This window comes from Myotis daubentonii, chromosome 3 (assembly GCF_963259705.1).
Source record: "Myotis daubentonii chromosome 3, mMyoDau2.1, whole genome shotgun sequence".
Classification (NCBI taxonomy): domain Eukaryota; kingdom Metazoa; phylum Chordata; class Mammalia; order Chiroptera; family Vespertilionidae; genus Myotis; species Myotis daubentonii.
Genome location: NC_081842.1, coordinates 59,304,625 through 59,327,313, shown reverse-complemented (window position 1 = coordinate 59,327,313; position 22,689 = coordinate 59,304,625). Strand labels below are relative to the sequence as shown.

Genomic DNA, 22,689 nt, shown 5'->3' with positions numbered 1-22,689 from the left:
AGCACAAAATCAAAGGTATGAAATAAGAACTCGCATTACTTTTCTGTGATAAACTAGTTTCTATCTCAAATTCCCATTCAGCCTTGACGTGACAGAAACTTCATCTTAGTCAACTTGGGATTTTTCCCAGTAACTTCAAAGGTTTCTGAATCAGAGCATGGCAATGGATTTATGGTGGGCCCTACTCTGTAGGCCTCTCATAGTGTACCCATGCCAGAATAAACTGCAGCCCCGAATCATTGCCCCACCTCCTTACCCATGGGCTGTGAGCACTGAAGGGGGGTGCACAGTTTTCTGAATCAATTTAAATTTCTGGGGGTCTGACTTCAGAGGTTTGTTCCTTTCCCCTCTCAGGAGGGTTTTTTGTAGTGTAAAAGGGGCGGGGTTCCTCATATATGGGCAGCTGCTGTTGACATCTCTGAGAACATTCTTATCTTGTCCCCCCATAATTAATATGCCTCCATGCTAGCATTCTCTGAGGCATTAATTGCATCCCCATAGGGTCCCCACACATGGGATCCACAGTGATTTCCTCAGCTGCATCACCCCTCCCAGGCCTGCCAGCTCTCTCATGAGAGGGGGCACTGGGGCCTGGGAACTACCTCCCTCCTGGCACCCTACACTGCCACGTCTACTTGACGGCTGCCTCCCATGCAGGTATGAAGAATTCAAGAAGGCTAACAAGACGCCAGAAGGAAAACGGGGCACAGGCCTCTAAACCTGCACAGGCAATTGTGGAAGGCCAAATAGGGTCCCCGAAGATGCCCACATTCCAATCTCCAGAGCCTGTGATGACACGTGATGCCACGCGGGTAAATGAAGGCTGCAGGTGGCATTAAAGTTGCTAATTAGCTGACCTTGAGATAGGAAAATGAGTCTGGATGATCCAGGTGGGCCCAATGTAATCACAAGGCTCCTTAAAAGCAGAAGAGGGAAGCAGAAGAATCAGTGTCAGAGTGATGCAATGTGAGAACAGCTCCACTGGCCATTGCTGCCTTTGGATAGGGAAGGGGACCATGAGGCAAGAAAAGCAGGCAGCTTCTATAGGGTGTCCCACAATTCACGCAAGATTTGCAATTGAATTGAATTGCGAATCTTGCGTGAATTTTGGGACACCCTATAGAAGCTGGAGCAGGCAAGAAGACCAATTCTCCTGAGTTTCCAGAAGGAACCAGCCCTGTGAACACCTTAATTTTAGCTTAGTGAGACCCTTTTTGGACCTCTGACCTCCAGAACTGTAAGATAATATCTTTTTAAAATATATATATTTTTTTTTTTTATTGATTTCAGAGAGGAAAGGAGAGGGAGAGAGAGATGGAAACATCAATGATGAGAGAGAATCATTGATCGGCTGCCTCCTGCATGCTCCCTACTGGGGATCAAGCCTGCAATTCAGGCATGTGCCCTTGACTGGAATTGAACCCGGGACCCTTCAGTCTGCAGGCCGATGCTCTATCCACTGAGCCAAACCGGCTAGGGCAAGATAATATCTTTATGTTGCCTTAAGCCACTAGGTTTGTGGTAATCTGTTCCAGCAGCAACAGGAAATTAGCACAACAATCTTACTGTCATCTCCTTCCCTGAGTGTTGGCAGCTCAGGGAACAAGCCTGGGCCTTCCTCAGAGATCCACATCTGCTCTTGTAGCATTCTCCCCACCAACTAGTTTCCTCTTTCTCCCCTCAGAAGAAAGTTCTGATAATACTCTATTTCTCCAAATCTTTTTGGGGAGAAGTATAAACCTTGTTTTCTGAGTCTTTCTGGATTTTAGTTTTAGATAATAGCCATTTTCTCTCAATCTACTAGTATTATCTGTTAGTTGTAGAAATCTGAAAAACAGTGGCTTCAACAAACCAGGGTTTGTTTTTCTCTTGTATAAAATAGACCAGGTTGCTTGGCCGGTGTGGCTCAGTGGTTGAGTGTCAACCTATGAACCAGGAGGTCATGGTTCGATTCCTGGTCAGGCACATGATCGAGTTTCAGGCTCCATCCCCAGTGTGGGGCGTGCAGGAGGCAGCCAATTAATGATTCTCTCTCATCATTGATGTTTCTATCTCTCTCTCCCTCTCTTTTCCTCTCTGAAATCAATAAAAATATTTTTTAATTAAAAATAATAATAAAATAGATCAGGAGAGTTTCCTTTAGATTCTCTGGCAAGATTCTTTAGAGTCGTCTGGCAATGGGAAACTATTTACTTTTCTTTGGAAAAGGAAAATGAATTGTACAGTTATAAAGGACTTTCATTCAAATGAAAACATTTCCTAGAAGACTTTAAAAATTTATGTTGGTAGTTCAGAGGTAACAATTAGCATATAACATTGTCCCCCTGAAAGTCCCTATGATCATTAAGAGTTGTATAATTGCATTAGTTTCAATTTTGGGGAAATCAGGGCTGCTCTACCTCTATCTACAACAGTTGTATTTAAGGTCAATATTATTTCTCCTTTTGGCCTGGCTCAAATAATATAAACTGTGGGCTAGTTCTGCATGGAGCCAGAGTTTCCCTCTGCTCATCTGCATTCAAACTTACCAGTGATAGAAGAATATGAGAACATCAGTAAGGAGAGCTGGTTAATCACTGGAGGAGGTGGCCTGCATTGGTCTAACACAGCTGGTCATTTTAGGAGCCTGCTGGAGACAAAGGCATCTCCCAAAGATGGGTGGAATTTGGGTAGGTGGAAGAAAGTTCTTGTAGTGAGATCACTGGTCTCCAGGAGACCCCGGATTTCCTGTCCCGGGTCATGAAAGAATAATCGGGGATGAATGAGAACTTTGCTATTGTACAAGGAGTGAGGTAAGGGTCAGGGATACTATAGGTTAGGTTAGAACTAGTCAGGAGGACCAAGTTGCCTTTCATTTCAAAGATAGGGAGAAGTGTTTTAGCCTTAAGGGAAACTGCTCAGCCAGTGGTATGAGAAGTGGAGAATTAATAGAAGAAGGCCAAATTGGGGAGGGGGGGGGGCAGGGCAGAACCAGCATGAAAGTGTATTTAGGGTTTGGAGGGACAACCAAGGCATCAAATAGAGTTAAGGGGACCTTCTCCTCTGCTGGAATGACCAGCACATCCCCGCCCTCCCATGAATCCTACACAAGAATGGAGTTTGGAGTGGAGGTAGGGGTACCTACTTATATCAAGAGCTGGATTGCGGTGAGCAGTGAGCTATGGAGATATGTCACCAGCTTCCTCCCTCTGAAATTTAGACACTAGCTAGCTGGATAACTAACTAGAATAGGAGGCTAGAATTAATGAAAACAATTAACTAGGACTGAGCTCCCAGCACATGATGGGCAAATGCTTATGAGTATAGTGAAAACAGGTAAGAGAGCAAAGCCCAAGAATAACCTTCAGGGTCAGTATAAGACTTGATCCCTGACAAAAGCATCAGGAAATGATTTTGGAAAAATGTGACTATTCTTCTTAACATTAACCCAAAGATGTGGTTATTGCTTAAAATCTCCCAATTTTCTTTAAATGTTTTGTTTCTACCTGACCTCTAAAAACATTCAAATTATAAACAGAGACTTTGGCTTCTTTAGAATTGTCTATACTTCCAAAATTTTATACATTAAGCACCAAATTATATTAGAAAATAAAGAATTTTAAATAATAACCATGTAATAAAATTTTAAACAGATAAGCATACAAAGTTGGGTAAGAATAACCCTGATAGGTCAGTTGCCACTCCTATAAAGTTTTGTTAGAACTATATTTGGTCTCAGGAACTATCTTTTATCTGTTTTATTTACTCATGAACAGGCTGGGTATATGAAATAGTGGAAAACCAGAAGTGGGATTCTAAGCAATATAACAGATACACTAAAGTCTTTGGATAAGGTACTTAATCATTCTTTGTCTTGGTTTCTTATATAAAGAGGATATAATATTACTTGCCATAATTACTAACTATTGTTATTTGCCAAATAAAATAATTGATGTAAAAGTGTCACCTTCAGAAGCATAGGAAAAATATAGAAAATCATTAAAGCCATAGATGATTGAAGTTTAGAGGGATTTTTTATAGATACTCAAGAAGTAGCATAGAGTTCAATGATTTCTCCTATAGAGCTTCTTAGTTGGAGACAATAGAATCCACTCTAGTTTAAGCAGAAAAGGATTTGTTATAGGGCATTAAGATGCTTCTAAACTTCTGAAGATCAAGCTTGCATGCTACATAATCAGGAGCAATGCAGCCAGGAGAAATACTGAATCCCTCCATGGGTTTGCTCTGACAGAAACTTCACTACCTCACCTGCCTTACACTTAGCACCCATGACACAGGGAACCAAACACTGGAGCCTACACTGGAGCCAGAGGAACCAAACTTCCCTGCCACTGTGCTTGGTCCTATTTACATCAGCTTTCCAAGTCTCCCACTCACCATGTACAGAACCGTAGCTGCAAGGGAGTCTGGAAATGTAGCTTTTGCTGCCCAGCCTCTATCGTCTAGGACTAGGAAGACATGCTCAAAGGACTTAAAGTGAATATTGAATAAGTCAATCTGGAATATTCACTGCCCACAAAGTATTTTTAAGATCAAACACAAAATGAAAAACACTCCTGAGGGGGGAAAGAAAAGCAAAATATGATTCCCTTTCATCTTAACAGCTGTGGTAAATCAGAAAGATATTGTACTTAAAACAGAGCTGCAGCTGGCATTTTTCCATGAGAGAGCCTGCTATCAGATACAAGAGAACAAACAAGGGCAAGCACTTCAGGGGATGGGTCTGGAGGGAATGGGAGGATGGGAATCATTACTACTATTTGACTTTGTATATAATGTGCATATGTTTGTTTGTGTGTCTATGTGTGTATTTGTGTCTGTTTAAATAGCCTAAAAAATACATAGTCATTTAATAGTTACTAAGTCTGGGTGTTAGAAATATGAGTAATTTTTATGTTCTTTTTAAATATTTTTGGGGTTTTCCCTTAATTTCTTTCCATGAGCATAACTTATAGAAAATAGGAAAAATCTGTTCCTGGATTATCAGGTGTGATGATATTACAGTGATTTTGTTTCTTTGTTTGCTTTTACCTTTTATTTAGAAATAATTTCAAACTTACAAAAAATTTGCAAAAATAAGTAGTACAAAAAAACACTTGTACTCTTTCTACCCAGATTTTATTGATAACATTTTACCCCATTTACTTTCTCATCTACACTGTGGTCATTTAAAAAAACATGACAAACACTGAAGTATTTGTGGGTGAAACTATATAATACCCAGGATTTGCTTTAATATACCATGAGGTGGGGGGGGGGGGGGGAATAAGCATCTAGGGAGAAAGATAAGAAAGAACAGCAGAAACTTCATGTTATGAAGTTCGGTGATTGGTACATGGGGCTTCATTTTTCTATTTCTTCTTTTTGTGTTACTTTTAATTTCTATAATAAAATTTTAATTTTTAAAAAAAACAGCCAAAGGATAACAAAAATTCATCAGTTAAAAAAAAAAATCACACCAAAGAATTTCAAAATTTGACTGGTTCCATTTGACACAAAAGAAGTCAGTGCATCAAACACTCAAACAAAAAGAACCTAAAAGTCTGACATTTTAGTTGAAAAGCAAAAATTTTTAAATAAAATTAAGGTCTTTACAACAGGTTTAAAAAGTAATTTTTTGAGGCTCCAACTGCAAGCTGAGGAGAGAGGCTTCACCAGAAACCAATCCTGCCGGCACTTTGATCTTAGACTTCCAGCCCCCAGAACTGTTAGAAAATGAATTTCTGTTGCTTAAGTAAAACAAAAGGTAATGATTTGAATTACTTTTTTCAGAAAGGCCTTCTTGAGAGACAAGTCTCCCTGGATTTTCTGACATGATCTATTATGATCTATCTTATCCTGAGATGAATCAACTGAGGGCTGGTTTCAAGTTTTCTAGATTGTCCTCTGGCAAAAGGTTTAAAAGTCTTTCAAAAATCCTCCTCAGCCTTTGCACCGGTCATTTCTGTTTTATGTACACACTCCCAAGAAAATAATGCAACAGGCAACAAAATTAATTAGCACCAATGTGTTTTGGCCAAATGAAAAACTGCCTGGGCCATGTGCCAGGAGGCCTACACCCAGGGGAGCACTGACACACTGCCGAGGTCCTGTGATGCAAACAGAGAGAATCCAGATGCCCGATACCCAGGGGATGGCTAAGGAAATGAAATTACGCTCTAATCCCATTGTGGGAGATTATACATCAGCTATGACAAGTGTGTGCACTATGTCAAAACGGGTAATCAAGTTTAGAAGGTTAAGGGGGAGAGCAGGACACAGAATAGTATGTCCACACAGAATAACGTGAGTAAACTTTCATTGGAAAGGAAGAAGAGGGAATGAATGCAGGGGAGGAAAGTCGTTTATTATTTGCTAGCTTCTTTCTTTTGTAAAGTTATATAACTTCACTGAGATGAGGAAAGAAGCAAAGGGGGAAAAGAGGAAGAAACACGGCCTTGGCTGAGGTATTTTCGCTACAATTTAAGGACCAATAATGCCAAGACAGTAGATTAGAAGAAATCACTTGTGGGGGCTCTTGATTGGATAAGCTATGGACAGTATTAATCCATTTCCCTACACCCTAGCCAATCTTAAATGACTTTATTTTTTTTAATTTATCTTTATTGTTGAAATTATTACAGATGTCCCTTCCCCCCCCCCCCCCATTGACCCCTTCCACCCTGCCCCCACCCCTCCCAGCCTTCACCACACTGTCCATGGGCTATGCATATATGCATATAAGTTCCAGTACTCTCCAGGTCCCTCCATGCTGTCTCAAATGGTAAGAGATCCTTCTTTTTTACAGCTACATAGTGTAAATGTACCGCAGCTTTTTTATCTACTCATATACTGATGGGCATTTGGGCTGCTTCCAGATCTTAGCTATTGTAAATTGTGCTGCTATGAACATAGGGTACATACATTCTTTCTGATTGGTATTTCAGGTTTCTTAGAATATATTCCTAGAAGTGGGATCACTGGTCAAATGGCAGTTCCATATTTAATTTTTTGAGAAAACTCCACCTCAGACATCTCTCATAGCAATATGTTTACCAGTATATCTCCTAAGGCAAGGGAAACTAAGGAGAAAATAAACAAATGGGACTACATCAAAATAAAAAGCTTCTGCACAACTAAAGAAACCATCAACAAAATGAAAATGGAACCTACTGCATGGGAGAACATATTTGCCAATGATAATCTGACAAGGGGTTAATTCCCAAAATATGTAAGGAACTCATACAACTGAACAAAAGGAAGACAAATAATCCAATTTAAAAAATGGGCAAAGGACAGAGAAAAATTAATTAATTCATTCATTAAAACAAAACAAAAAATGGGCAAAGGACCTAAATAGACACTCTCCAAAGTGAGCATATAAAAGGCCAAGAGACAAATGAAGAAATGCTCAGTCACTAATCGTCAGAGAGATACAAATTAAAATGATAATGAAGTATCACCCCACACCTGTCAGAATGGCTATCATCAACAAATGACAAGTGCTGGTGAGGATGTGGAGAAAAGGGAACCCTAGTACTCTGATGGTGGGAATGCAGACTGGTGCAGCCACTGTGGAAAACAGTATAGAGCAGCGGTTCTCAACCTGTGGGTCACCAACCTGTGGGTCACGACCCCTTTGGGGGTTGAACGACCCTTTCACAGGGGTCGCCTAAGACCATCAGAAAACACATATATAATTACATATTGTTTTTGTGATTGATCACTATGCTTTAATTATGTTCAATTTGTAACAATGAGAATACATCCTGCATATCAGATATTTACATTACAATTCATAACAGTAGCAAAATTACAGTTATGAAGTAGCAACGAAAATAATTTTATGGCTGAGGGTCACCACAACATGAGGAACTGTATTAAAGGGTCACAGCATTAGGAAGGTTGAGAACCACTGGTATAGAGCTTCCTCAATCTTAAGTGACTTTAGATAAGGTGGAAGATAAAACATTCAAAGAATACATTTTAAAATCACTTTTTTTGTTATACAATGTAGTTAAGTAAACATTAAGCCAAATATAAAACAAACACAATGGTATTAGTATTCCTCCTTCTCACCTCTTTTCTCAGTCTCTTGACCCTCCTACCCTTTTCCCCGGCATGCTAATTACGGCACCAGACATCTCTGTCCTAGACTTTCACAACTGTAACAATCATACTGAACAAGCAAGACTCATGAGATATAATCCTAAAGTAATGTTTATTTTCCATCATCCATCTAAAATCTGTTCCATGGGGCTAGCTCTGCCTCTAAATAAAAAACTTGGGTATGACTTCTCTGGTAACTCTTAGACGATACATGGTCCTAATCTGTGATTAAAATGTCCAATTTCATGTTATAGCCTGAATAACATGGTTTCATTTAGGCCTCCTCCCTTTCCTCAGCTCAGGTCTCCTGAAGAAAGAGAAGCCACCAGTCAGAAAGGGGGTGTGGGCAGCTATTTCCCAATTTTCCCCATGTGTGATATGACCTTTCCTCCCTACATGTATGGTTAACCCCTCTAAGGCTGGGGCACAGAGAGAAAGAAAAGTTAAATTGGTGCCTGGTGAGCATGGCAAAGTGGTTTAGCATAAACCTATGAATCAGGAGGTCATGGTTCCATTCCCCATCAGGGCACATGCCTGGGTTGCAGGCTCGGTCCCCAGTGTGGGGCATGCAACAGGCAGCCAATGATTCCCTCTCACCACTGATGTTTCTATCTCCCTCTCCCTTCCTTTCTGAAATTATATATATATATATATATATATATATATATATATATATATATATATATATATATATTAAAGAAAGGTTAAATTGGGCAGAAAACCCTCATTCTGACTGGTACGCAGTGGGTGTTTAAAGCTGACCCTTTTGTTCAAGGGGACTTTATACATTCTTTGGAGACCACCTCCATTGCTAGAGACCCCTCTCCTGCAGGTTCCTTAATGGAGGTGATATACTCTCCTCACTTAACTCCCAAGCATCCTGCAGTATCTCCAGTTTCTCTGTTTGCCCCTACTGGTGGCCCTCTTGGTCAGGATCTAAGAACACACAGAAGAAATAAGCTCTACATTCTCATTGCCCTGGGATTCTTTCCCACTGGGTAGAATAAACAATGCAATGCAGATACACAAAAACAGGGGTCCTCAAACTACAGGCCGCGGGCACGTGCAAATACAAATATTGTATTTGTTCCCGTTTTGGTTTTTTACTTCAAAAATAAGATATGTGCAGTGTGCATAGGAATTTGTTCATAGTTTGTTTGTTTTTTAAACTATAGTCCGGCCCTCATGGTCTGAGCGACAGTGAACTGGCCCCCTGTTTAAAAAGTTTGAGGACCCCTGCACAAAAACATTCAGATTTACTTCCCCTGACCCAACCACAATGGTGAGATGTTCAACACAGTTAAAGCTCCCAAGATATTCTTGATCTTTCTGTGATTTGTAATCCAAAACCATGCCCTCAGGATCACTTCCTTGGTCCACTGCACAAGCCCCTCCCAAACACCTTCTAGACCTTCCCCCAGCTTAGAGGTTGTGGTTTTCCCAGTGCAGTATCATTCATTTAAAGAGTAAGTCTCATAAACAGGTCACCCAAGAATCCCCTGATACACCTAGGTCAACTCTAGCTATTTTTTTTTTTTAGCTCATCTCTCTGTTGTATACTCAAGATTCTATAGTTTCTTCCCTCTTATTTTTTCTGACTCGCCCAATGAACTCCCTAAATTCACTCACTTAAGACATTTCACTTCTACCAACTAAAACCTCATAATTTTCCTTTCCCAATAAACTAGATTTCCCTACCTGATTAGTAATACTTAACAATTTTCATTTGCCACTTCAGAAAAACCCCACCATTAGTGGGACAGATTTTATTGTATCTAATGAGACATCAAGGAATCTGATTTTTTTTAAACCTGAGAAAAGAATATTTATTTAACCAGTAACAAAAATTCTATTGCATTAGCAGTTATAAAAATTGTAACAAGAGACCAGCACCCAGAAAGCCCTGTGGACGTTGAGTGGTCCCAAGACCACTCCAGAACCTCACTTTTCAAGAAAGTGTTAAGTCCTGACACTACACCAGACTAAGGGTCAACAGCAAGATCCTCCTCAAATCTGATTTGAACAGATAACCCAGGGAGGAGGTGTGTGAGCCCACCTGCATTTTTGGACTCTTACTATACCTTGAAGAGATGGAAGACGACAACTTAGAACGTTGGGTCGAACTGAATTGGAAGATTTAAGTCATTTGGATTCTGTAATTATAGTCACAGAAAACACAACTTCCTTATCAAAATCAAATGAAACTAACAAGTGAAACAATCTGACTTCAGATATATCAGATACACAAATCAGCACTATTCTCCAGAACCACATGGTTATGAGAATTTAATTATGTAATGAAATCCTTCTAATGCCTCTTTTATTAAAGTCTCATAGACAGGATTAATCTTAGAATCATATTTTACTGAATTCCCAGGCAAAACAAACAAACATATAAGGTTGCAATGTATTAAGAGGACTCTTGTGAGTAACTTACAAATCTTTTTCAGATCACTTCCTGTCCTAGGCAGAATAATGACCCCAGTAATGCCTACATCCCGATGCCCAATACCTGTGAATATGTTACATTACATGGCAAGGGAAAATTCGGCTGTGTATGCAATTAAGATGGCTAATTGCCTGACCGTGAAATATGGGGAGTATCCTGGATTAATTCAGGTTGGCCCTTTGTAATCACAAGAGTCCTTTTAAGTGGAAGAGGGAAGCACGAAAGTCAAGGTCAGGGTCAGAGAGAAATTTGAAGATTCTATACTGCTGTCTCTGAAGATGGAGGAGGGGACCATAAGCCAAGGAATACAGGTGGCCTCAAGCTGGGAAAAGCAAGGAATGAGTTTCCGAGTTTCCAGAAAGGAACACAGCTTTGGTTTTAGCCCAGTGAGACACATTTCAGACTGCTGACCTCTGTGTTGTTTTAAGCCACTATTTTTTTTAATATATTTTATTGATTTTTTACAAAGAGGAAGGGAGAGAGACAGAGAGTTAGAAATATCGATGAGAGAGAAACATCGATCAGCTGCCTCCTGCACATCCCCTGTGCCCGCAACCCAGGTACATGCCCTTGACCGGAATCGAACCTGGGACCTTTCAGTCCGCAGGCCGACGCTCTATCCACTGAGCCAAACCGGTTTCGGCTAAGCCACTATTTTTGAAGTAATTTGTTAGAGCAGCAATAGGAAACTATTACACTTTCCCTTTTAAGTGTCGGTGTGGGGTAGGCTTTCCTGCTCAGGCATCCTATGGTTGCATGTCTTCCCAAACCATGAAAGAATCAGTCAGACCAAAAGATTTTGTGGCTTCAAACCACTGCAACGCCTGAAAACTTTCACATGGTAATAGGAATTAGTTGTCTTAAAGTTAATTTGACAAAAATATGCTCTTAGAACTAAATGATACTACAAGTCAGACAACTGTCCTAGTGTCTTCAAAAAGTTAGTGTCATTGTTTTCAAGGCCTTCCTCGATTTAAAAAATAAATTCTAAATAGCAACCAAAAGTAATGTGGGAAACTTGAATTTGGGGGAAATTTGGAAAATGTGAATATGGACTACTTATTAGATTAAATTAAAAATGAATTGTTAATTTTTTTAGGTTGATAATGTCCTTTTATTTTTAGGGATGCTGACTGGACAGTTTAGGGGTAAATGTCACAATACCTGCAACTTACTTTTCAATGTTTCACCAAAATATATAGAAATTTATTAAAATATAAGGCAAAATTTTAATAATTAGTTAATCTGTGTGGTGGTATAGAGGTGTTTATTGCTCAGAAACTTTACATTTTGGTTTTAAATGTTCTCTGTGAATAGAACTAACTTTCTAACATGACTTGTAATGACTTAGATTTGTGGCTAGGATGTGACAAGATAAGTAACGATCATATGTAAAATAGTTTAAATGAGTTTCCAGTTAGAAAGCTGATGGGGAAAAAGTGATGTCATTCTATGAATCAGTGGAAAGTTGCTGCCCTGCAATTGAATAAAGCAACCTGGTGGGATGGGGATTTTTGGTCTCAGCAGATCACATATTTCATTTCTTGATTTTGCCAAGAGAAGGGATAAAAATGAAACTTTGAAAATTTAAAAAAAAAATGGAAACTTAAGGTCAAGTAATAGGCAGGCACAAATTATTCCCTAAACCCCAACATCCTAGAACTAGCAGCAGAAGGAAACTGCAAGAAAATTAAGTTACCCAGTTTCCTATTGACATATTATTATAAGCAAACATAAGAGGATATTAAGAAATAGCATTCTAGTCCGAGCCAGTTTGGCTCAGTGGACAGTGTCGGCCCGAGGACTGAAGGGTCCTGGGCTCCTGGGTTGCAGGCTCGATCCCTGCCTGTTTAGGGCCGAGTGTGGGAGGCAACCAATCGATGTGTCTCTCTGACATTGATATTTCCTTCTGTGTGTCTTTCCCACTTCCTTCCACTCTCTAAAAATCAATGGAAAAATGTCCTCGGGTGAGGATTAACAAAACAAAACAAAAAGAAGGAAAAAAATAGAATTCTAGTCAGTCCAGAGATAAGAACAGGATTAGCTGATAATAGAAAAAAATATATTTTTGTATAATTTGCCTTTTAGACTTTTTAAATACGTATATGTGAATGGTCAATGCTGATTTCTATTTGTATTAAAGCAACACTTCATAATTCAAAGTTTTTATTAAAATGCTCAATGTTGTTAATTTCTATTTGAAAAATATTCAGTTAAAATTCACAATGGAATTTAAGCAGAAAACTATTTGATCATGTAGACAGCATAGCCAAGATGTCTGGTACCACCTAGTGGAGCATAACTGAATTACAGGAAAAACCGCCTGAGGTAAACAGGAAAGAGAACTAATTAAAAAATCAAAATTCTGGTTCTCTGATAAGCTAACAAAAACCAAACAAAACAATACATAACAAAAGAGAAATAATCATTGAGACAGAAAATATTTTTAAGTTGTAAGCAACTACTTTGTATATCACTATGAAAATACATTTGAAAAGTGAGATAAAATGGATAATTTACTACTAAAATACAGTCTACAAAAATGGACTCCAGTAGAGATAAAAAGCTTAAACAGACAAAAAAAAATGGAGAAAGTTATCAAATTACCTACAAAAAGACACCAGACTAGTTTCAAAGGGAAATTATATCACATCTCCCAAGACCAGATAGTCCCAAAGCAACATAAATTATTCTAGAGAAGAGAAAATATCCAAATTCTTTTCATGAGTTAAAGCATAACATTGATTGCTAAACCTGACAAAAATGGCACAAAGAAAATGTCAAAACAATATTTCTTATGTACATTGATGCAAAAATTGAAAATAAAATGTTAGTGAATAGGATCCAATGCCATGTTAAGAAAATAACACACCAAATCTAATGGATATTTTTTCAGGAATACGAGAGTGGTTCATTATTAGAAAATAAATTACTATAATTCACCATAGTAAGAGCTCTAAGTGAAAAAATTATATGATAATCTCCAGAAAGACTGAAAAAATATTTGACAAAACTTAACACCTATTCCCAGTGTTAAAAATAAAAAAGCATTCAAGAACATGGAAAATAGCCCTGGCCAGTGTTTCTCAATGGTTAAAGTGTTGGCCCATCCACCAAAGGGTCTTGAGTTCGATTCCCTGTCAAGGGCATGTACCTGGGTTGCAGATTCGATCCTGGGCCCCAGTTAGGGGGCTTGCAGGAGACAACCAATCAATGATTCTCTCTCATCATTGATGTTTCTATCTATCTCTCCCTCTCCCTCTCTGAAATCAATAAAAATAAATAAATAAGATAAACAAACTGTGAAAAAAACTATTTAAAAAAATAGTTTTGGATACACTTTATTTCTTTTTTAGGTATATTTTTATTGATTGCAGAGAAGAAGGGAGAAGGGGAGAGAGCTAGAAACATCAATGATGAGAGAGAAGAATTTATCAGCTGCCTCCTGCACATCCCCAACTGGGGATCGAGCCTGCAACCCAGTCATGTGCCCTGATAGGAAATCAAACCATGACCTTCAGGTTCATAGGTCAACACTCAACCACTGAGCCATGTCGGCCGGGCTAGGATACACTTTAGAACATTCCATTAGGATCGATTTTTTGGAGCTAGAAATGTTTCAAAGGGAGAAGAGCATTGCTAACTGGTAATGATAACTAAGAAGAGACGGACTAAAAGAGATCTCATGAATAATACTAAGAACCTCCTACTGTTTAACCTCTGAGCTTGAACGAGCCAGTTACCCTATCAAGGCCTTGGTTTCTTTGCCTGATCTCTGAGCTAGATCAGGAATCTGCAAATTTCCTATAAAGCGTCAGATAATAAAATGTTTTAAGCTACGTGGACCATTGTCACAATTACTCAACCCTGTCGTTGCAGCAATAGATAATACATGAACAAATAGCATGGCTGTTCCGATGAAACCTTAGGCAGCCCTGGTCAGTGTGGCCCAGTGAGTTGGGCATTGTCCCAAGCACCAAATGATCACATCATAGGTAGCTCGGATTATTTTTAAAGTAGTTATTTTTGGTCTTCCGAACACATTTACAAATATGGGTTTTCAAACTTTACATGTCTTTCCTCTCTCCTTGCCACAAAGAGATTCCAAGCCTTGTCCTCTTGACTTTGAGAATCACTGCCTTACAGCTTTTACTTGAAAATTTCCAGTTAGAAAGTCCCCCGAAAGCCTTACTTCTCCTTTCTGCTGGAAAAGAGCATGTTTTCCACGAACTCTGCTGTGAGTGAGGAGGCAGCTTAAAGTACTTCGTGGAACAGCGTCTTCCAGGTAAGACTGGGCTGGACTTCCTGTCCGTGCTTTCCTTCTTCCCCACGGCCAGGCTCCAGAGCGTGCAAGGGAACAAGGGTCCCTGCATTTGTCCTTCTTCCCTGGTCAGTTTGATGGCTATAATAGCTACAAGAACAAAACGTAGGGAATCTACAGGTACGGGCAGTCCGTGTAAAATGTCTTTAAATTATAGATAAGGGGAGAAAGAAATGAGCTACTTTTAGATCCATACCTGGCAATGAGCAGCCTTAAAACTTCTCCTGGAACGACATAGGGATTATAAAGTGGCCCGTTCCCATATAAGTCTTTCTCTGTTAAGGGGCCTCATCCGAAAAGAGCAGAATCCTGGGGACGTGAACAGGGAATGCCCACGGTAAGCCAGCATCCTTGCAGCATTTGGTCACATCGTCTCTCATGTGAGCCTGTGCACAGTGCAAAGTCAGTAGACACTGTTAGCACCCTGTGGCACAGGAGGAATCAGGGCCTCCAGGCTTAACCCACTTACCCAGGTCCCATAAGTACCAAGGAGGAGCTAGGACTCTAATTCAGACCTCCCTAGAAAAGCAGTTATCCATTCATTATATTAATCTATCTCTGTCTCTATATCTTATCTGTCTGTCTCATCTCCACATCTGCTCTCTGCAAAGCATTAAGTCACTTATGTTTGAATAATTAAAAGTTCTCTGGGAGTTAGGTGGCCAGTCAAACCAGGTTAAAAAAATAATAAACACTCCAAAGAGAAGTTGCCCACTGGAAACCGACCAGATAATATAACCTACAATGTTCTCTGTCCAATCCTTATCACAAATCCAGCTATGAGAAATGTTATTTTTGCAGGGTAGCCCAGGGAGGTTGGGGGGCAGGGGGGACGGGTAAAGTTCATGCTTTAAGGACTCTTAAATCAAGCCAGAAGATTAGAGACCCTAGAAGCCACCATTTGACTTTACTGAATTGTAAAACATGTGACATTGTTACTGAGAGTTAACATAAATAACAAAACAAGAACTAAAATATGCTTTTAAAGTTCTAAAGCAAATTCTAAAGTTTCTAAATATGAGTTAATTCTTAAAATGTCCAAATCACTGCTTCATTCCTTTGAAATAAAATGAAAGAAAATCGTATATATTTTTGAACTCCATGATATTATCAGAATTTGCATGAATTATGACCTACAATTCTGCCTCATAAAATTATGCACCAGCCCTGGCTGGTGTTGCTCAGTGGTTGGAACATCAGCCTTCAGACCAAAGGGTCTCAGGTTTGGTTTCCAGTCAAGGGCACATACCTGGGTTGCAGGTTTGATCCCTGGCCTGGTCAAGGTGCATGCAGTGGGTAACCAATCTATGTATCTCTCTCACATCAATGTTTCTCTCCCCCCCACCAACCTTCCTCTCTAAAAATCAATGGGAAAAAATATTCTTGGGGGGAAAGAATTTTCTTGGGTGAGGATTAATAACAACAACAAAAAAAATAAAACACCTTTATGCCCCAGACTTCCAGTCAAGATGGTGGTGTAGGTAAACACACTACTCACCTCCTCCCACATCCATATCAAAATTACAACTAACCTACAGAACAACCATCATTTGGAATCACCTGAAATTGATCTAAATGGAACTTCTATAGCTACAGAGTTAAAGAAGCCACATCGAGACTGGTGGGAGGGACGAAGACACAAAATGCGCTGGTCCCACTCCCACATGTGACAGATAAAAATCTGGAGGGATATCTGAGCTGTGGAGGGCCCCCATGAGGAGCAAGAGGTCCCAACCCCACATGAGGGTCCCCAGACCAGAGTTCCAGTGCCAGGAAAAGAAGTCCCCATAACTTCTGGCTGTAAAAATCAGCAGGGGTTGAGGCTGAGGGAGACAGAGGCTGCTGGAGTCCCAGGTAGTTCCTCTTAAGGGGACAGCACACACAGACTGAATTGTAAAACTGAATTACATTTCTTTAAGAAGAAAAAGACAAAAAATACGAACAACAAAATGGCAATAAATACATATCTATCAACAACTGAATCTAAAAAACAAAATAAATGAACAAGCAGAACAGAAACAGAATCATAGATACAGAGAACATTTTATTGTTGTTGGTTTTTAAATATATTTGTATTGATTTCAGAGAAGGGAGAAGGAGAGATAGAAATATCAATGATGAGTGAGAATCGTTGATTGGCTGCCTCCTACACACCTCCTACGGGGGATTGAGCCCACAACCTCAGCATGTGTCCTGACAGGGAAGTGAACGGCAGCCTCCTGGTCTATAGGTCAATGCTCAACCATTGAGCCACACAGGCCAGGCAATCCAGAGAACACTTTGACAGCTGACAGATGAGAAGGGGGTAAGGAGGGATTAAGAAGTACAAAATGGAGAGAAAAAAAAGAAGTACAAAATGGTTGTTACAGAATAGCAATGGGGATGTAAAAATACAGCGGAGGGTTACAGTCTATAGTAGCCTAATAACTATGTATGGTGTCAGATGGGTTTGAGATTTATTGGGATGATCACTTATTAAGTTATGTAATGTCTAATCACTGGGATATACACCTGAAACTAATATGATGTTGCATGTCAACTGTAATTGAAGATAAAAATGATTTAAAAAAGCTTTATGCCTCATAAAAATATGTCTCTGAATTTGAAACAATGTAGCTGAAAATTACACTGTCCCCATTAGTAGTACTCTTGTTAAGATTATATAAATTTTCATTAATTTCTACAAAAAATACTAAGAAAAGGGTAATATGCTAATAAGACCGGGAGACCTTCCAAACGTGCTTCAGGACAAAGCCATGGTGGCAGGGCAGAGGCAGAGGCAGTTAGGGGCAATCAGGCCAGGAGGGGAGGGCAGTTGGGGGTGATCATGCCAGCAGGGTGGGGGGCAGTTAGGGGTGAGCAGACCATCGGGGGAGCAGTTGGGGGCGAGTAGGACGGCAGAGGGGAGCAGTTGGGGGTGATCAGGCCAGCAAGGGGGAGCAGTTGGGGACGATCAAGCCAGCAGGGCGGGGGCAGTTGGGGGTAAGCAGGCCAGCAAGGGGGGGCAGTTGGGGGCGAGAAGGCCGGCAAGGGGGGGGCAATTGGGGGCAAGCAGGCTGGCAGGCAGAGTGGTTAGGGGCAATCAGGCAGGCAGGCAGATGAACAGTTAGGGGCCAGCAGTCCCGGATTGCGAGAGGGATGTCCAACTGCCTATTTAGGATCCTGTGGGATCGGGCCTAAACCAGCAGTCGAACATCCCCTGAGGGGTCCCAGATTGGAGAGGGTGCAGGCTGGGCTGAGGGACAACCCCCCCACCACCGCCATGCATGAATTTCATGCACCGGGCCACTAGTTTCTACAGAAAATATAAAAATTAGAGTGGAGCCCTCAGTGGTGTGGCTCTGTTCATTGAGCAATATCACCTGCACCAAAAGGTCACGGGCTGGATCCCCAGTAGGGGGTATGCAGGAGACAGCTGATTGATGTTTCTCTCATTGACACTTCTCTCCCACCCCCCTCTTTCTCTCTTTCTCTCTCTTGCTTTCCCTTCCTCTCTCTCTAAAATCAATTTTAAAATCTTAAAAAAAAAGGTATAAATACTCCTTGACTTAAAATGGAGTTGTGTCCCAATAAAGCCATCATAAATAGAAAAAAAAAGTGACAAGAACAGAGTGACCACTAGCTTGAATGGCCAGGAAGGTATACTAGTATAAGAAGGGTAGCCAGCTGGTGTGGCTCAGTGCTTGCTCGTCCACCCATGAACCAGGAGGTCCCAGTTCGATTCCCAGTCCAAGCACATGCCTGGGTTGTAAGCTTGATCCATGGGAGGTGTGCAGGAGGCAGCCAATTGATGATTCTCTCTCATCATTGATGTTTCTATCTCTCTCTCCCTCTCTCTGAAATCAATAAAAACATTTTTTTTAAAAGAGTAAAAATATAGGTAAATATCTGAAATATCATCTGGCCACACTTGTATTTTTCAGAATTTACATGGGTTTTTAGATGCCTTGCTTATACAATTTTTCATCTATCATTATCATCCCATCAACTGAAATAAGCTTGCAAATTTACTTTCTACTTCTAACCCTAATTTTCTCAACTGAGTTATTTCTCTCTACTCTGGCCCTAAGATTCCACAAATACCAAGGATCCTGGGACTTGAAAGTATAAACTAAACCTAACTCACCAGATCAGGGCACCTGATCATCTTCATTAAGGAAAGTGGAATAGTAACATCCTCTAATCAATAAATACACGAGGGCAGGTCTTTATATAAAGTAACATTTATACAGCATTATTTATATTGGCAAAAAATTGGAAACAACCTAAATGCTCAGTAATAGAGAATTGTTTAAAAAGAGTAAGATCCATTTGCAACGTCATGGATGGAACTGGAGAGCATTATGCTAAGTGAAATAAGCCAGTCAATAAAGGAAAAATACCACATGATCTCACTCATTCATGGACAATAGAGACCATTATAAACTTTTGAGCAATAATAGATACAGAGGCAGAGCTGCCTCAAACAGATTGTCAAACTGCAGCGGGAAGGCCGGGGAGGGTTGGGGGGCAAGAGGTAGGGGGGTAAGAGATCAACTAAAGGACTTGTATGCATGCATATAAGCATAACCAATGGACATAAGACACTGGGTGATAGGGGAGGCTAGGGGACTGTCTAGGGCGGGGGGATAAAATGGATACATATGTAATACCCTTTGTAATACTTTAAGCAATAAAAAAAAAAAAAAGAGTAAGATCATATGCCCTAACTGGTTTGGTTCAGAGGATAGAGTGTCGGCCTTCGGACTGAAGGGTCCCAGGTTCAATTCAGGTCAAGGGCATGTACCTTGGTTGAGGGCACATCCCCAGTAGGGGGTGTGCAGGAGGAAGCTAATCAATGTTTCTCTCTCATCGATGTTTCTAACTCTCTATCCCTCTCCCTTCCTCTCTGTACACACACACACAAAAAAAATTAATAAAATATATTTTTTTAAAAATAAAAAGAGTAAGATCACATGATAAAATTCTATGCACTGTTAATGTCAAGTTGTAGAGGAGAACCAAGATGGCGGCATAGGCTAACGCCGGAGTTTGCTGCTTTGAACAACTACTTCAAAAGTGAAACTAAAAGACGGAACGGACATCACGCAGAACCACAGAAACGCTGGCTGAGTGGAAGTCCTACAACTAGGAGGAAAGAGAAACGGATACGGACACTCAGAGGAGGCGCAGTGCTGAAGTCAAATTCTGAGGTGCGGAGTGCGAGGAGCGGGCTGGCGGCGGAGGGCACGGTTGTTGTTTTCAATCGGGAGGGAGTCGCAGACTCTGAGCTCCAGATACAGGCGAGTCTTTAGGGACCCAGACTCAAACGGGAGAAGCGGGACTGTCTGGCTTTGGTCAGAGCGAGTGCAGCTTTCTCTCCCAGCTTTGCAGCGGGTGCTGGGACTCAGAGAGGCAGAGCCCCTGGGGACAGGACTGAGAGCCGCCATAACTGCTCTCTCTGGCCCACCCTGTTGATCCTGTGCGACCCGACCCGCCCAAGCCCTGCACAGAGGCATTTGCCGGATAGCCTCAGGCAAAGGCTAGATTAGCACCTCCCTAGAGGACAGAAGTTCTCTCACTGCTGACACAGCTGATTCTCATAGCCACTTGGCCTGGAGGTCAAACCCTCCCTGGAATTAGCTACAACAATCAAGATTTATCTATAAGACTGCGAACAAAGACCACTAGGGGGTGCACCAAGGAAGCATAACAAAATGCGGAGACAAAGAAACAGGACAAAATTGTCAATGGAAGATATAGAGTTCAGAACCACACTTTTAAGGTCTCTCAAGAACTGTTTAGAAGCTGCCGATAAACTTAATGAGATCTACACGAAAACTAATAAGACCCTCGATCTTATATTGGGGAACCAACTAGAAATTAAGCATACATGGACTGAAATAACGAATATTATACAGACTCCCGACAGCAGACCAGAGGAGCGCAAGAATCAAGTCAATGATTTGAAATGCGAGGAAGCAAAAAACATCCAACCGGAAAAGCAAAATGAAAAAAAAATCCAAAAATGCGAGGATAGTGTAAGGAGCCTCTGGGACAGCTTCAAGCGTACCAACATCAGAATTATAGGGGTGCCAGAAGATGAGAGAGAACAAGATATTGAAAACCTATTTGAAGAAATAATGACAGAAAACTTCCCCCACCTGGTGAAAGAAATGGACTTACAGGTCCAAGAAGCGCGGAGAACCCCAAACAAAAGGAATCCAAAGAGGACCACACCAAGACACATCATAATTAAAATGCCAAGAGCAAAAGATAAAGAGAGAATCTTAAAAACAGCAAGAGAAAGAAACTCAGTTACCTACAAGGGAATACCCATACGACTGTCAGCTGATTTCTCAACAGAAACTTTGCAGGCCAGAAGGGAGTGGCAAGAAATATTCAAAGTGATGAATACCAAGAACCTACAACCAAGATTACTTTATCCAGCAAAGCTATCATTCAGAATTGAAGGTCAGATAAAGAGCTTCACAGATAAGGAAAAGCTAAAGGAGTTCATCACCACCAAACCAGGATTATATGAAATGCTGAAAGGTATCCTTTAAGAAGAGGAAGAGGAAGAAAAAGGTAAAGATACAAATTATGAACAACAAATATGCATCTATCAACAAGTGAATCTAAGAATCAAGTGAATAAATAATCTGATGAACAGAATTAACTGTTGATTATAATAGAATCAGGGACATAGAAAGGGAATGGACTGACTATTCTTGTGGGGGAAAGGGGTGTGGGAGATGTGGGAAGAGACTGGACAAAAATCGTGCACCTATGGATGAGGACAGTGGGTGGGGAGTGAGGGCGGAGGGTGGGGCGGGAACTGGGAGGAGGGGAGTTATGGGGGGAAAAAAAAAAGAGGAACAAATGTAATAATCTGAACAATAAAGATTTAATTAAAAAAAAATAAATATAAAAAAAAATGTCAAGTTGTAGAAGAATATGTGGTAATATAGGGAAATACAATAAAAGTAATAAAGGAAGTATGGCCTGTGCAGCCAACATTTTAAAAAGCACACATTGCTGAAACCGGTTTGGCTCAGTGGATACAACGTCGGCCTGTAAAAAATCAATAAAATATATTTTTTAAAAATGCAGCTTTAAAAAAATAAAATAAAAAGCACACATTGAATAGAGGCTATAACAAAAAGCTGGAAAGTTCCTCACCGGATTGTTACAAGGGATCTCTGTGTGGTATAATTATGATTGGGATTATCAATAATCATTATTTTCTTTCCATATTTTCAACTTTTTTCTACAATGCTCATATGTGTTTTCATAATCAGAGAAATAATGTTATTTTAAAAACTAAAAGCACTTATTGAGCTTATGATTTGTGCACCACGTATATACTATACCTCAATAAAAAGAGTTTAAAAAAATAAACAAGAGCAGGGATCTTCAACAATGAGAATCAAAATGAAAAGAAACATCTGAGATCGTCTCAGCCCTGATCGGCTTCCTTGCTCAATAAAGAAATGTTTTGTACTAATTATGTTTCCTGGCTGTCCCAGAGAAAATGTGCTTCTTATTTTTTCTTTTAATTCTCAGATAGTAATGTGCTTAATAAAAGTATTTGGCAAATCAAAGGGGAGATTTGCTACAATTGTACTGTCTCTCCACAGTTGACTGCAGAAACAGGAAGTAACCTGAATATGTCATACAGGTTATGAGAGTCTTGGTTCACAGGTTAGCTGAGTCATTAAGAGCCAGTTGGGTGAAAATCTGGTCTGACTACCTGTCCTGGACTTCATAGCTCCTGACTCCACCCTCTGTCTCTGGGCTCTGGGCTGGCTATGTGACAGCCCCACCTTCCCACGTGGGCTTGCAGAGCAGA

The 22,689-nt window shown here is 40.4% G+C and overlaps 1 non-coding gene across 1 annotated transcript; it reads left to right on the top strand.

Moving 5' to 3' along the window:
* Nucleotides 1-155: 155 nt before the first annotated feature.
* Nucleotides 156-292, top strand: LOC132232180 (small nucleolar RNA SNORA42/SNORA80 family). The gene has a single exon (XR_009452322.1). It is a non-coding gene; the product is annotated as a small nucleolar RNA SNORA42/SNORA80 family (small nucleolar RNA).
* The last annotated feature ends 22,397 nt before the right edge of the window (nucleotides 293-22,689 follow it).